At 36.6% G+C, this 15,438-nt stretch overlaps 1 protein-coding gene and 1 long non-coding RNA gene across 25 annotated transcripts in view; one reads left to right on the top strand and one right to left on the bottom strand.

Moving 5' to 3' along the window:
* RBBP8 (RB binding protein 8, endonuclease) overlaps positions 1 to 9,860 on the bottom strand; it is a 122,012-nt gene extending 112,152 nt beyond the window's left edge. The window contains exon 1 of the mRNA XM_045781779.2: positions 9,657 to 9,860. The gene's annotated coding sequence lies outside the window, so the exon portion shown is untranslated. The remainder of the gene's footprint in view (positions 1 to 9,656) is intronic.
* Positions 1 to 15,438, top strand: part of LOC123781975 (uncharacterized) — a 411,220-nt gene that overhangs the window by 7,879 nt on the left and 387,903 nt on the right. The gene's annotated exons all lie outside the window — the stretch shown is intronic.

Here is a 15,438-nt window from a genome sequence, read left to right on the forward strand (position 1 = left end):
ATAATTATAGAAGGGAGTAAATTACAACTTAAGTGCTTTTACATATCTTACTTGATTCATGTAATCAAGTTTAAATAAGTCGGATAGAATTATTATATTGGTGTTATTTCTGTTATATTCCAAGGGACTTTAAAAATCATCTAGCCCAACTGTAAAACTGTATAAAAAGGAGAAACTAATTTCTTCATGTATTTTAGAAATTTGTGGTTGTAAGAAATTATTTATCTAACAGAGATTTATGATCTACTCAGCTTCAGGTGCAAGGGGTGTTGGCATCAAGTTGATTGTGATCTGAGCTAATTTAGTAAAGATCTGAGTATATTTGATAACTCCTTCTGAAAATAGTATCTCTTCTTAATGGCCTTTGTACAACAGTATGTGTCCTCACTTTTTTTTATTTCTATGCCCTTTTCAGTCCAATTTTTCTATTTCACCCTTATGAATTCGTTAGCTAATTTAACCACTAAGAGAGAGTTATTTTTAAAAACTCAGATATTTGATTTTAACCTAATTCAAGTTAAACAAAAAGATGATATGCTTTTAATTAGATTTCTTTTTTATTTATACCTATTTCTTCCTCATTTTCTCTAAGCTAAGTTTTTATAATTATGCAACAAATATGATATTTACTTAAGTAAAGCACATAACTGGCTATTTCAGTTTTCTGTTTTTAATCTACTTGACTAGAGCCTTCCTCTAATGTATTCTTCAGAGCCATGCTCCAAGATCACATAAAGGTTATAATGAATTAGTTCTTGTAACCAGACCCTCTTGGACATAGTCCAACACAAACTTGTACTATTCAAAATTCTGTGTTTTGCTATAATGAGAAGTGTTACTTGAGGGTCCAATGTAGTCGATCTATTTTTACTATAATTTTAGCAATGTAAACTACACAATAAAGCGTTTGGATCAATACTGGACATAAAACTATTTACGGAGTACATCCTAAATGTTCATTTGGTGCTGTCTGGCCCTTTAAAAATTGGCAGCCAAATTCAGGAAATGAAATGTAGTTTATTAGAAAATACCTTTCTCACAAAAGATCAAGTTTCAGTGCATCTCAGGTTTTGTGGGAATGGATCAAATACATCAGACAAAAATAAGCTAAAGTTCCTCGCTTGCCATTTGAAATTGCTTTACTCATTTCTCAGAAAATCTATTTTAGTTGCATAGTATATTAGTTAAAATTATATTGGTCAATTAAGGAAAAAGCAGTTTGATCCTATTTGTCCTATAATAGTGAGGTACTGGACACCTCTTGGACCCTGCTTGCTTTAGCCATTCCAGTGGCAGCTGGATTCATGAAGGTGAAACCTGACAGCCCGTTACCTGGTTTTCTGCCTGGGGGCTTCCCTGAGGCCTTTGGAAACAGAAGCACCCCCTGAAAGTGTGAGGAAATTAGCAACCTTATGAGGCAACCCTTAATTGACAGAAGTCAGAACTGGTGGATAAATGCTTCTCTCTCATCTTGTGGCAGGCAAACCTAAGGCAGCTTTATGGCTCCTAAGGGTCCTGAGATTGAGCCCCATTTGCGTGTATTGAAGGAAGCACTCCAGAGTGCCTTTCCCTCCCTCCCCATTTTCTTCTAAACCCCAGTTCTTGTTCCCAGGGATGACTTCTCAAATAGAGAATTTGCATATAATCTGGAGGACTCAGGCTCTGTTTTCCATGGAGAACCCACACTAAGAGATAAAGGTTAAACATCAGATTTCCATTTCAGGGGTGCCTGGCTGCCTCAGTTGGTAAAGCATGTGACTCTTGATCTCAGGGATGTGAGTTCAAGCCCCATGTTGGATGTAGAGCCTACTTTAAAAAAAAAAGAAAAAAAAGATCTCCATTTCACTATTTTTTATTTTTAAAGATTTATTTATTTATTGTAGAGAGAGACAGTGCATGCAAGAGGGAGGCACAGGGGGAAAGAGAGAGAGAGAGAGAGATTGAATCTCAAGCAGACTCCCCATGGAGCATGGAGTCTGAGGCGGGGCTCAATCTCTGGACCCTGAGATCATGACCTTAGTTGAAATCAAGAGTTGGATGCTTAACCAACTGAGCCTCCCAGGCGCCCCATGCATTTCACTATTTTTAAGTTATTAATAGAAAATTTAGCTTTTGGGGGTACCTTCTGGCTCAGTTGGTAGAGCATGTGACTCTTGATCTTGGGTTTGTGAGTTCAAGCCCCATGTTAGGCATAGAAATTACTTAAAAAAAAAAAAAAGAAAATTTAACTTTTGAAAGTTTGCATGTGTGGGTGGGACAGTCAGATAAATTGTATGCAGTAATTTTTAAGGATATTAGTATGACCCAAGACTGATTGAACTCGTGCATTTGAGACTGTTTTTCTGATAGTGATAACGGTTTGATTTGAAGGAACTTATACACTCCTGCTCAGTCTCTTATAGGGAAGAGAATCTTGCCACTTTTCAAACTTTATTGGACATTAGAATAATCTGGAAAATATGTAAATATGTAGATTCATAGGATCTACCCACCGGAGATTCTAATGTGATATGTCTAGAATGGAGTTCAGCAATCTGCATTTTTAATAAGCATCCTCTAGATGAGTCAGATACTCCACAGACTACACTTTGAGAAGCATTGATACGTTATTACAGTGATAATGCTGCTGAGGATAATCTGTGACTATGGAATAAATGAAAGCCAATTTACTCCACAGGGACTGAATTAGTATCAGGATACCATTAATCACATGTTCTAATAAACTGAGCTAATAAACCACAGACTGGGCAGTCAGATTAAAAAGATAACCCAATTTTAATTTCAGAGTCACTGTGCTCTTCCTCTATAGAAATTTGATTTGGTATTACTTACTTGCCTTTAACGTTAATATAAACATGTGGTTTGTTATGGTACCAATGAACTGAGAATTTAATTTATGCTAGATGTGTTTAATTTACACTTATTGGTGGAACTAGAACAACACGCCATTCATCTCAAAGATGTAAACACTCACATCTTAACAAGTAAAGCTGTGGGAAAAGAGACTGATACAGTCATGCTGGAATGAACTGACAGGTTTTCATGCTGAATGGCCTGTAGCCAGGTCCCAGTGGTAGTTCAGTATTGTAGTTAAAAAATAGTGTACTTAGACCAAGCAACATGTGTTTGTTTTAAATTTTGTTAAACAATTGCTTGAAAAGTGACTAGAGCAGAATTTTACAGCTCACTAAAATGCTATGTAGATGGCATTTACCACTCAGTACTTATTATATTATTGAAAATTGGTTACGATATTAATATTTTTAAAGATGTGACTGAGATTTTACCATTTACTTTTAGTTAGGAGACCTTGCCCTCCAAATTTAGACCTGTATATGTTAAATGTAAATTTTTTATGAAGATCCACATCAGAGAATTCTGTAATACTGTTCCATGTCTGTATATGTTGTACGGCGAGCTACATAGTTACTGATGTCGTATTTCTTAATGTTTCAAGATTCATTTAGAAATTCATTAGATTTAAAATGTTTTCATGTTGGAGGGAAGTGTTTCTCACTCCTAATCTAAATCATTGTAGTAACGATAGGCAGAGAACCTTCAAAGGAATAGACTTAAGATAGAACTTTGAAACTAAAAATTTGCCATGCACGTTATATTTTCACTTTGTCAGTAATACATAACTTCTAAGGTAATAGTTTTTTGATTACTTTTAAGTCTGTATGTCTTTAAGGATGAGCTATAGCATTTTCTATTTCCTAGTCTTTGATCCATAGCAAATTTGGTTGTTAGTGCCGATTTATTGAAATTAGCTATTTTATGCAGAAATTTTAAAAAATTATTCTTCTTCTCCTTCTCCTCCTCCTCCTCCTCCTTCTTCTTCTTCTTTTTTTCAAGCCCCAATGTGGGGCTTGAACTTATGAGCCCAAGATTAAGAGTTGCATTCTCTACTGACTGAGCCAGCCAGGTGCCCTTATAAAGAAATATTTTAAGTTTATGTTACTCCCTGCCTTCTTTTCAATTATTTATAGTAATATCCACTCTAAATGCATTAAAATAAATATGCAAATTGAACACTAATTTAATGAGTAGTCAAATAAAGCTAAATTGTTTATGTATCTAATAAAATAGTTTTAATAAGAATATTATATAATTAGTGAGCTACATTGGTGTAGTGGTATGTTTGTCTTTAGGTGTACCATCTACATACAAGCTTTTCTCTTAAAGAGAAAAACAATTTTGGGCTCCTGACTGGCACAGTCACTAAGTGTCTGACTCTTGGTTTTGTCTCAGGTTGTGATCTTGGGGCCCTGATCTCAGAGTCATGAGATCGAGCCCCATGTCTGTCTCCATGCTTAGCAGGGAGTCTGCTTGGCATTCTTTCCTTCTTTCCCTTCCCACTGCTCATGCCCAGCCATGCACGCGCTCTCTCTTTCTCTCAAATAAATAAATAAATCTTTAAAAAAAATCTCTCAGGAAATTAAAATTGATTGCAAGAGCTCACTAAGATCAGTTTGTGTTATAAGTGGATCTATTTGTTGGTTCTAATATCAATTCATATCTATTTCCTGCTTTTTATTTACATACTGGAAGATGTGCCATCAACCCAACTTTATTTATTTATTTATCTTTAAGGGGTTTTGTTTTTTGTTTTTTTTAGTACTCTCTACACCCAGCATGAGGCTTGAACTCATGACCCCAAGATCAAGAATTACATGCTCTTCCAACTGAGCCAACTAGGTACCTCCTTGACCCAAATTTAGTTAGGCAAGCTCTTAGAATGTTATGTCACACTATTCTGAACTCCCTTTTGACCCTTGACATAACATTTGATAATATCTCACATGTAAACTTTGCTCATTGGTTTCATCTTTTAATCAATGTATCACTTATTTAGTATTACTTTTAGGAAATATGAAATCCTATTCTATCTTCCTTCTTACACCCAACACATTTTGGACTCAATCTATCATTTATTATCAAGAGAATTAAATATAATTTAATATTGACCTACAATAAATTTAATTCGGAAGAGAATCTTTTGGAGGAGAAAACATATTCTAGAACCCTGAAGAAATAATTCAATTAGTACTAGAAAGAACACAAGCCTTAGAGCATATAGAAATCTTTGGCCCACTAATCTGATGTCATATAAAATAGTAGATACAATTAGATATGAAATGTCTTTGAAAAACCTAGATATGAGGCATAAGTAAGGTATAATTTGTACTGCCCATGCTACAGTTCCTTCCTTTGGTATAGATGATTGGAATTTGAAATTTTAGTGGTTCCTGGCTGGCTCAGTCAATAGAGCATGCAACTTTTAATCTCAAGGTTGTGATTTCAAGCCCCACATTGGGTGAGGAGCCTACTTAAAAAAAAAGAAAAAAAAAAAAAAGAGACTCTCCTTTACCTAAGGAACCTATCTGCATAATAAGGCAACCTTTATTTTTCCAAACACCTCCTTTCACCTTCTTGCTAATGGTCTTCCTCCCCTTTGTATCCTCAGACCCTACCCCTCTCCTTGCTCATATAAACTTCATGTTGCCTGATTGTCTTTGGAATTTCATGTCTATGTGGCTTCCCCGAACACCCTAAGTTGGATTTTCCCCTGTTAATCTGTCTCACGTCAATTTGATTCTGAGTCCAGCTAGAAGGACCATAGGGCAGAGAAAGGCCTTCCTCCTTGACATCTTCCGAGATTGCTAATTTAGTTTTTATCTCTCTGACAAAAATAAATGTATATTCCAAGCTAAGTTTTGACTTCTCTTAGTTAAGCCATTTATTGAAATTGATTATGTATTCTTTTAAAGAGGTGCGAAGGATAATGACATTTGTTGCACCTACCATGTTCTAGTGGCTATGCTAGGTGTTTTAGGCACAGGATCTCATTTAATCCTTCCAAAACCTGAGAGAATGGTATTAGCTACCTTAACTTACAGATGGAGGAAAGACAATTCAAAGTTAAATGATTCCCAAGGGTAAACTAATTTGTAACAGCCAGTATTAAAATCCATCTTAGTTTCACTCAAAAGCTCGTATGTTTTCCAGTATAGTACCTTTTCTCTTGATTGTAACAATGAGAAACATATGAAGTGATTATTTCTTAGAGTCCACTTGGACTGAACTAAATTTACCAGAGTTAAGCATCCCTCAGGTAGAAGTTTACCTGTGAAAAAATAAGGGGCTTAGGAGAATTGACATTTAGTTCTAGGAATCAGAAGTGGAATTTTGGAGCCTTCGATTCTCAAGCTTTCTTGTGGTCCCATGTCTTTGGAAGTCCTCAAGTTAAAAACATTTAAAACAAGTGTGCAAAGCACTGTATTAAGAATCTTACCCCTTAAAAAGCAGGTTCTATTACCTCTAAAATGGGTTTTGAATCCTGCAATTCTGGTCTTTATAACCTTATTGATTTTCCTGCCAATTCTAATTTAATTTAATTTAATTTAATTTAATTTAATTTAATTTAATTTAATTTAATTTAATTTAATTTTATAGATTTTATTTATTTACTTGAGAGAGAGTGAGAGCCAGAGAGATCATGGGGGAAGAGGGAGAGGAAGAAACAGACTCACCACTGAGCAGAGAGCCTGATGTGGGGCTCAGTCCTAGGACCCTGAGATCATGACCTGAGCGGAAGGCAGATGCTTAACCAACTGAGCCACTTAGGCGTCCCCTAACCAAATTTTAGAAGTACTAACTTCTTAGGCAAATCCTAAACTATATCCATATAAGAGTACCTGAAACAACACACACACACACACACACACACACACACACAATATATATATATATATATACATACATATACATATGTACTAAGAAAATAAACATTTTTATTGTTTATGAATCAGCAGAGACTCATAACATAACATAATTTTACCTTTTTACAATTCTTTTAGAAAATGTAGATTAGATTTCATGTAATATTCAGATGACTCAATGTAGGATAGTGAAAAATTATTAGTCTGGGCTGGCATTCTGGAAACTGGGATGTTCTGGTCCCAGCTCTACCTTTTTTTTTTTTTAAGATTTTGTTTATTATTTGACAGAGAGAGAGAGACAGCCAGCGAGCGAGGGAACACAAGCAGGGGGAGTGGGAGGGGAAGAAGCATGCTCCCAGCAGAGGAGCCTGATGCGGGGCTCGATCCCAGAACGCCGGGATCACGCCCCGAGCCAAAGGCAGATGCTCAACGACTGAGCCACCCAGGTGCCCCCCAGCTCTACCTTTGGCTTTTTATTCAACTGAAAAATGAGGAGTTGGATGCACTATTTATTTATTTTCAAGTAGGCTTCTGGCCCGGTGAGGAGCCCAACACAGGGCTTGAACTCATGACTCTAAGATCAAGACCTGAGCTGAGATCAAGAGTCAGACACTTAACCGACTAAGCCACCCAGGTGCCTCTGCATTAGTTACTCTTTAAGCGTTCTTCAAACTTAAAAATTTCATGATTCTAAGTGCTTTTTGTAGGAAACATATGAAGAATTCAGGAAGGAAAGAGGTTGTAGTTGTTAAGAAAGCTAGCATTGTTGACAAAAAGAGTCATTGTGTGAAACTGAGTGGCTAGGAATAAGGACAAAGGAATGTATCCCCGACTTAATTTAAAGAATAAAGAGATTTTTATTTTTTTTTTTAAAGATTTTATTTATTTATTTGACAGAGAGAGACAGCCAGTGAGAGAGGCAACACAAGCAGGGGGAGTGGGAGAGGAAGAAGCAGGCTCCCAGAGGAGCAGGGAGCCTGATGCGGGGTCAATCCCAGGACTCTGGTATCACACCTGAGCCAAAGTCAGACACTTAACGACTGAGCCACCCAGGTGCCCCCAAAAAGAATAAAAAGATTTTTAGATGAGTAGAAAACTTTTTGATCCAGGCCCTGAGATAATATAGGACTATATAAAGTGCACACACATACACTTACAGCTTCCCTTATTTGATTTATAAATCCACATGTCCTTAATTTTAACAAAACATCACAATGCATCAGTATTTTAAAGGGGTCAGTTTACAGGAAATACATAAAGGTCATATTTAATAGGAGTTTCATATATTTGAAACTGAAAATTCTATTATATGAAAGCTGTAGAATCCTTTTCCAAAGTGTAGTTAGGCTTGAAATTTTACCCATAGATTATATATGAAATATATATCTAGTTTCTAAATAGCTTTCCTCCAAACCATGAATAAAAAATGCTCACTAAAATAAACTGGAATACCCACTTAAGTTTATCTTTAAACAGTAAGTCCTGTATTTTAAACACAGTGTAGTTGATAAAATTTTAAATTAATATGTATAACATACTTACCAGAAACACTAAAAGTATACTCTAATGACATGTATCTATATCTTGCCTGAAAACCAATTGAAAAGAGAAGCATTCAACCGACAAAAAGTTTTGATCCATATCCCCCCAAAATAGAATACAGTTTTTGCTGAATAAAATTAATTTCAGTTTGCTGAATCAGCATATTCCTCATACAGATTAAACAATACACAGCTTTTTAGAAGTTTAGCTGAATTTTCAGAAGTTTTGTGCAGAATTGCCTTGGAGTAGGACTGAAAAGCATCCAAACCTTCCCTGCAAAAAAACGATATCTCATCTGAACATTATTTCTCACTTAAAAAAAAATTCTTTAATAACATCCTAAGAAACTCTTAGAGTCTTTGAGTTTGAAAATCATGACAAAGTGAGGACCCTAGGGACAATGATAAAGATGCATCAGTCTTGCTCAGTTTAAGACAGTCATATTAAAGTGACCTACAGATAGCTCTTGATAGGAAAGTATTCAGTATAATTCTGTTTTAAAAAGTTATTATAATTCCCAGATAAATTCATATGTCAGCTGCTATGTTAATTGAATGCCCAGAAGATATGTGCATTCAATTCAATCCAATATTAATAACTAAGGAGGTAGTTTGGTAACTAAATTAAATAAAAAGGGATTGGTGACTTTGATTTTAGATGATACAAACTACTTAAAATAAATTAATTCCATCAATGAAAGAGAGGGGTAAAAGAATTATTTTAAAATATAATATAAAGGAAGATCCAAATATTCTTTAACTTAAAAAGTTTTTCAGACCTAATAGGCATGACAAAACCTGTCTTCATTCCTTTCTATTCAGCTCAGCAAGTACTTTTGAGCTCCAATAGTTAATCAGTTACCAGATTCCACAATCTTTGTTTTTCTCACTCCTCAATTCTTACTGTGAATTGTTCCTGTAATGTACTTAGGATCACCAGGCGGGCCGACACTATTTTTTTATGCCTTAAAAAAGCAATTATTATCATATTCACAATTAGATTTACCATATAAAATTATTACCATATAGCAACAGCCTATAAAACGTAATAGTATATTATCAAAGAAGTAGATGGCTTAAGATGAATCATTAACAGGTGAAATATATTTAGCAAAATTATTCAACCCAGCCTTTCTTCATGACTATAACCATGCCCAACTCACAAAAAAGTGTAGCAAAAGTATAGTATATTGTATACCAAATAATCTTTACCTAAACAAATCAATGAACTTAAGTGTAAGTATTATAACACAATATCTAACCAACTTTACAGAAAAGGTATAATCCAGGTATTATCATGTTAAAAATAGATATCTGTTTAAACATCATGTCTTAATTTAACCTTCCAAAAGTGCATAGAAAATTGAGGAATATAAAAAACATATTAACTTACCCTTCAATTTATTTAGAAGACCTCTGCTCTGGGTCAAAAGCACAAGGTGTTTCACTTCTGACTTCTGAAGCTATGAACTTAAATGGTAAATCAGAGGAAGCCACCTCTCTGGACCACGCTAGAGTTTTCTAGACACTACTTCTATGTGGAAGAGTCCTGCTGCATCTAAGCTATATACAGTGTGCAATGGATAACCTAATATGCTTTTCATTTAACTGGCTGGGCAGGTTTCTACCGTCTGTGGAACATGGAATCAAACCAGAATATGTTGGCATAACAGGCCAGTCAAACCGGTTCTTCTGTAGATCCAGAACCTGTCCAACCAGTCTGCATCAAAGGCTAGCCCAACAAGCTGCAGCGGCTCAGCTCTGCAAGCTTGTATGGGTGAGTTATCCCCACCTCCCATCAACTCCCAACAAACTACTCAGAATGTTGTAGCCTCCAGCAAAATAATTCAGCGTTCTAGTGGGAGGGATAGATCTATGTCAGGCATAGCAAGAGTCCATTGTTATAAACCTCTTATTGTAGACACTTGAGTATCTATCATCCTTGGAGGTAGGTAATCTTTTTTAAAATGTACTCAGGGCTTTCTGCAGATTAAAGCCTCTAGAAAGAGATTATCCACAATGAAGAAGAATCCATAATGCCTGACCTTTTCCACTAGTCCACTTGGCTCTGCTTGGTCTAGTTTAGGCTTGAGAGGGAGGTTCATATTCCCTACAAGGGTAGTGGCCCTGAGAGCTAGAAGGAAGCATTTCTAGAGGGAGGGAAACAAGGTATCGGTTGACCAGACGTTTGCCTGACTATGTTATCTTCCTTGTACCCAAATGATCCTCATATCATTCCAGTCTAAAGCTGGAAAAACCCCTATTTCTGTATACTTAGGACAACTTGAAGGGTTTTACTTTGGACATTCAACGGTTGAACACAAATTATTCATACCTACTTTGTGCCAGGAACTGTGTTAGGTACAGCGTTACAGTGGTGCAAAAGAGTTTAGTAAGAGATAGGAGCAATAACCAAGTTCCCAGTATGTCTAGTAATCTTTTGGAAGGAAGAAATAAACAACAGAAGATCATATTTTGACAGAAATTGGTTGTGTTAAGAGAGATCATGTGAGATTTGTTCTTCTCATAATATTTGCACATTTAGAAACAGCCTTTCCTGGGGTGCCTGGGTGGCTCAGTCGTTAAGCGTCTGCCTTCGGCTCAGGGCGTGATCCCAGAGTCCTGGGATCGAGCCCCGCATCAGGCTCTTCCGCTGGGAGCCTGCCACTTCCTCTCCCACTCCCCCTGCCTGTATTCCCTCTCTTGCTGGGTGTCTCTCTCTCTGTCAAATAAGTAAATCTTAAAAACAACAACAACAACAACAAAAAACCAAACAGCCTTTCCTATCTACTGATGCAGTGATTCTCAAACTTTCCTACTTAAGTATAACCTGAAGTGCCGATTAATGAACAGAGTATTGGGCCTCACCTCCTGAGATTTTGATTCAATAGGTCTGGATGTACCCCAGCACTCTGTAGCTGTTGCAGGGACCATAGGCCCAGACGCCATGCTCAGTTTCTTTTCTATATTAAAAGTTGCCATATTCACCTTTGTATCTCCAGTGTCTAGAACACTGACACTTAAAAAATATTTAGTAAAGTCTTATTAAGTAAATATCTACTCAGGCCCAGCACTTGCTAGATCATAGGGAATCACAACTGGTAACTATTATGTGAATAAAACTGCATCAAGTACTATAATTATAATAATTGAGGTAGGAGCACAGAAAAGGGAGCAAGTATGATTGAGTATGGGAAAGACTTAACAAAGGAGATTGGTTTAGAGACTTTCTTTTTTAACCATGACCAAAGATTGCTATCTGCAGGATAACAAAAGGTTGAGGGAACAATAGAAAGAATGTCTTTGATTTGATACAGTAATAAAAGCTTTAAAAGTACCTGAGGGCTCCATGACCCCAAAACTTGTGATAAGGTTATTTTCTAGATCAGGGGTCAGCAAATTTTTCCACAGATTATCAAAGAATAAATATCTAGGGTTTGTGGGACAGATTGTCTCTGTTTCAGTTATTCACCTCTAATATTATAGCACAAACACAGACATAAACCATAGTCGAAGAATGGGTGTGGCTATATTCCAATAAAACTTTATAAAAACAGGTGACAGACTAGATTTGATGAGTAGGCTATAGTTTGCTGAATGCTCTAGAGTGAAATGTGTGGAAATTAACAAGATTGCTTAATTGGTTAGGAAAATGGGCTTTAGGGGTCTGAAAGACTTGGTTTCCATCCCAGTTTTGTTCCATTAAATTAGCTTTGTCAAGTGAATTAAGCATCTGTTTTACTTATAAAATGTGAATGAAAATAATAGTACCTACCCTCTAGAGTTACAGAAAGCTTTACCTACTGTAATTCATGTGAGGTTTTTTATCCCAATCAGTAAAGTCCCCATAAAATGTCAGCTAAAAATAAAACTCATTAAATATGGTAAACATGTGAGTGTTTATTTCCATTATTTTTTCCAAATATTTTATTTATTTATTTGACAGAGAGAGAGAGCACAAGCAGGGGGAGCAGCAGGCAGAGGCGAAGGCAGAAGCAGGCTCCCTGCCTGGCAGGGAGCCCTTTGTGGGGCTCAGTCCCAGGACCCTGGGATAATGACCAGAGCCAAAGGCAGACCCTTAACTGACTGAGCCACCCAGGTGCTCTATTTCCATTATTTTTTAAAGTCCTACTCAAATGGCAGTAAAGAACCAATAGCATGGACTCTTAAGGATCAAAAAGAATGAGAAAGGTAGCAAACAAGAGATATCCATAAATTTTGGAAGGAGGAATGAGGATGAGTGGTGATTGATTTAACAGAGTAGAGAAAGAGGAATGTATTTGTAATAATAAAAGCAACTTTATCTCTGCTGCAGAATTCTAAGTAATGTTGGGGATTAGATGCACAAGGTAGTCTTGGGGAGATGGTGGGGGTGGGGGACTTGAAATGGGAGAATTGGTTAAAAATCTGCTTCAGGAGCAGTTTGCTCCCTAGGTCCCTTCCCTAACCCAGATGCCTGGAGACTGCCCCTTCTGCAAACTTAAGAGAAGATTGGTGGGAATTGTTGATTGATCATGAGAAAGATTGTCCCAAGTTGGTTCTGGTCTGGAGGATATCAGGCAGAGGTGACGGTAACTGGTAAAGTACCAAACTGAAAGCAATGTGATTGTGTTAGTGTCCTATGGCTACTATAACAAATTACTACAAATTTAGTGGTTTAAAAGGACACACATTTATTATCTTATAGTTCTGGAGGTCAGAAGTCCAAAATGGATCTCAATGGGCTAAAGTCAGGGTGTCAGTCTCCTTTTTGGAAGCTGGGAGAGAATCTATTTTCTTGTCTTTTCCAGCTTCTAGAGGCTGTTTGCATTTCTTGGCTCAGGGCCCACTTCTGTCTTTAAAGCCAGCAATGGCCAGTCACTCATGTTGCATCATTCTGACACTGACTCTGCTGCCTTCCTCTTCTACCTTTAAATCCAACTGTATAATCCAGGGTAATCTCCCCATTTTAAGGTCAGCTGATTATCAACTTTAATTTCATCTGCAAATTTAATTCTCTTCTGCCACATAATGTAAAATATTCACAAGTTCCTGGGATAAGGATATGGACATCTTTGAGAGAACATTATTCTGCCTGGGGCAGAGATTAAGTCAAGGTCTCTATACTGAGTGGTGAGATACCTGGGTCCAGGTAGGCTTCTGAATGCTAATAACCAGGTTTATACTCCTCACTCAGGAAGCAGAAAACTGGAGAGTTTATCTCAAGAAACTCTCAAAACTCTCATTACCATAATGCAGTGGTTATTAACTAGGGATGATTTTGCCCCCAGAGGACATTTGGCAATGTCTGGAGAAATTTTCTATTGTAAACAACTGGGGGAAGTGGGGAAGAGGTGTGCTACTGGCATCTAGTGAGTAGGGGCCACGGATGCTACTTCATATTTACAATGCACTGCATTACATCCTTCCTTGTCCTTACCCCCCAAATAATTATCTGATCCAAAATGTCAATAGTGTCAAAGATGAGAAACCTTATTCTAATGTTAAGACAAGCAGCCAACATCACTCTAATATAAATAAATAAATCCTACCTAGGCACACAGAGTTGCAAATCAACATTTTTATTCCTCATTTTGAGATAGAGCATGTACCATGAAAGAGACAAAAAGAAACCAATAGATAAAATGAACTTAAAGAAAATAGTCAATGTTGGGAGCAAAATGATAGTTTTTTAGAAACTACTATATTAATATCCAAAGAAATAAGAGAAGATGCTGATGACATAAAACAGGAACAGAAGGCTGTCTAAAAGTGGATCTTTGGGAGAGTAAAAAGAGATATTGGAAAGTAAAAATATGATAGCAGAAATAAAGTCTACAGAAGTTAGAAGATGAAGTTGAGGAAATCTACTAGAAACGAAAATTAAGAAGCTATTGAAGGATGTGCTACAAAATAAGAGTAAATTAAGAAAGATGAGATCATGAAATCCAGAAGTATAGAAATGGAGATATCAGTCCCAAGACCACAGCACCATGTAGATTGCTTCATGCCAATAAGGTATTGAAGACTCTGTGATTTTTACTTGAAATTTGAAGTGCTATGACTGAGGGAAAGAAGGGGAGGTTGGGGGTGGGGAGAAAGTGAGAGAGAGGATAGGAGAGAGGGAGGAAGATGTGAATATGACTGGGTTTTGGTATAAAATTTAAATTTAAAAGATTTTAAAAAAATGCATGTGTTCACTTGCTTCACCATTAACCAAGGGTTAATGTTCAAAGATCATGAAATGAGGAAGATAATCAAACTGTACAAGTACAAACTAGCACCTGCAGAAAAAGTTTGCACAAACATTTATATCTGGCAGTATTCATGAGTAAGGGTTTGCAACATACTATCCAATAGCTAGTAAAATCTGATCACTGTAAAATTAAAAGCATGTTTCACCCAAATACAAATGAGGAAACCTGATTTTAAGCTTGCCTCAGTTACTCTCAGTTACTCTTATGTAAACATGGATTAGTTATTTACAATCCTGAACCTGGGTTACTTCATTTATTAACTGAGGGAGTTTAATTGGATATATTCTTTTTTTTTTTTTTTAAGAAAAAGATTTTATTTATTTATCTTAGAGAGAGAATGCGAGAGCAGGGGGAGGGAGAGAGAATTTCAAGTGGACTTCACACTGAGCATGGAACCTGACTTGGGGCTTGATCTCTGAGATCATGACCTGAGCCAAAATCAAGAATCGGGCTGACTGAGCCATCCAGGTGCCCCCCCCCTTTTAAATAGGCACAGGGCTCAAACTCACAGCCCTGAGATCCAAGACCTGAGCTGAGATCAAGAGTCAGACACTTAAGCGCCTGAGCCACCCTGGATATATTCTAAATATCTATTCATCTCCATACTCTAAAGTTCTTTTGAAAAAATGAACAATTCAAAAAATGTGGGAGCAAAAGCAAAATAGACCGATCAAGGAGACATTTTACAGAAAAGCAATTTTAAAATGCAAGCTAATTTTAGGTTGTGTTCTCCAAAAGCTGACACCGAGATATGGATTCAGGTGCAAGTGATTAATTAGAAATGTGTGATAATATGAAATCAGTAAGGTAGTCAGGGAGACAAGACAAGAAAGGGGAAAACAATATGCAAGGCTATGATATTACATATAGAAAACCCTAAAGACTCCACCAAAAAACTGTTAGAACTAATAAATGAATTCAGCAAAGTTTCCGAATACA

The sequence above is a fragment of the Ursus americanus genome, chromosome 19 (genome assembly GCF_024610735.1).
Source record: "Ursus americanus isolate L20-20 chromosome 19, mUrsAme1.1.p, whole genome shotgun sequence".
NCBI lineage: Eukaryota > Metazoa > Chordata > Mammalia > Carnivora > Ursidae > Ursus > Ursus americanus.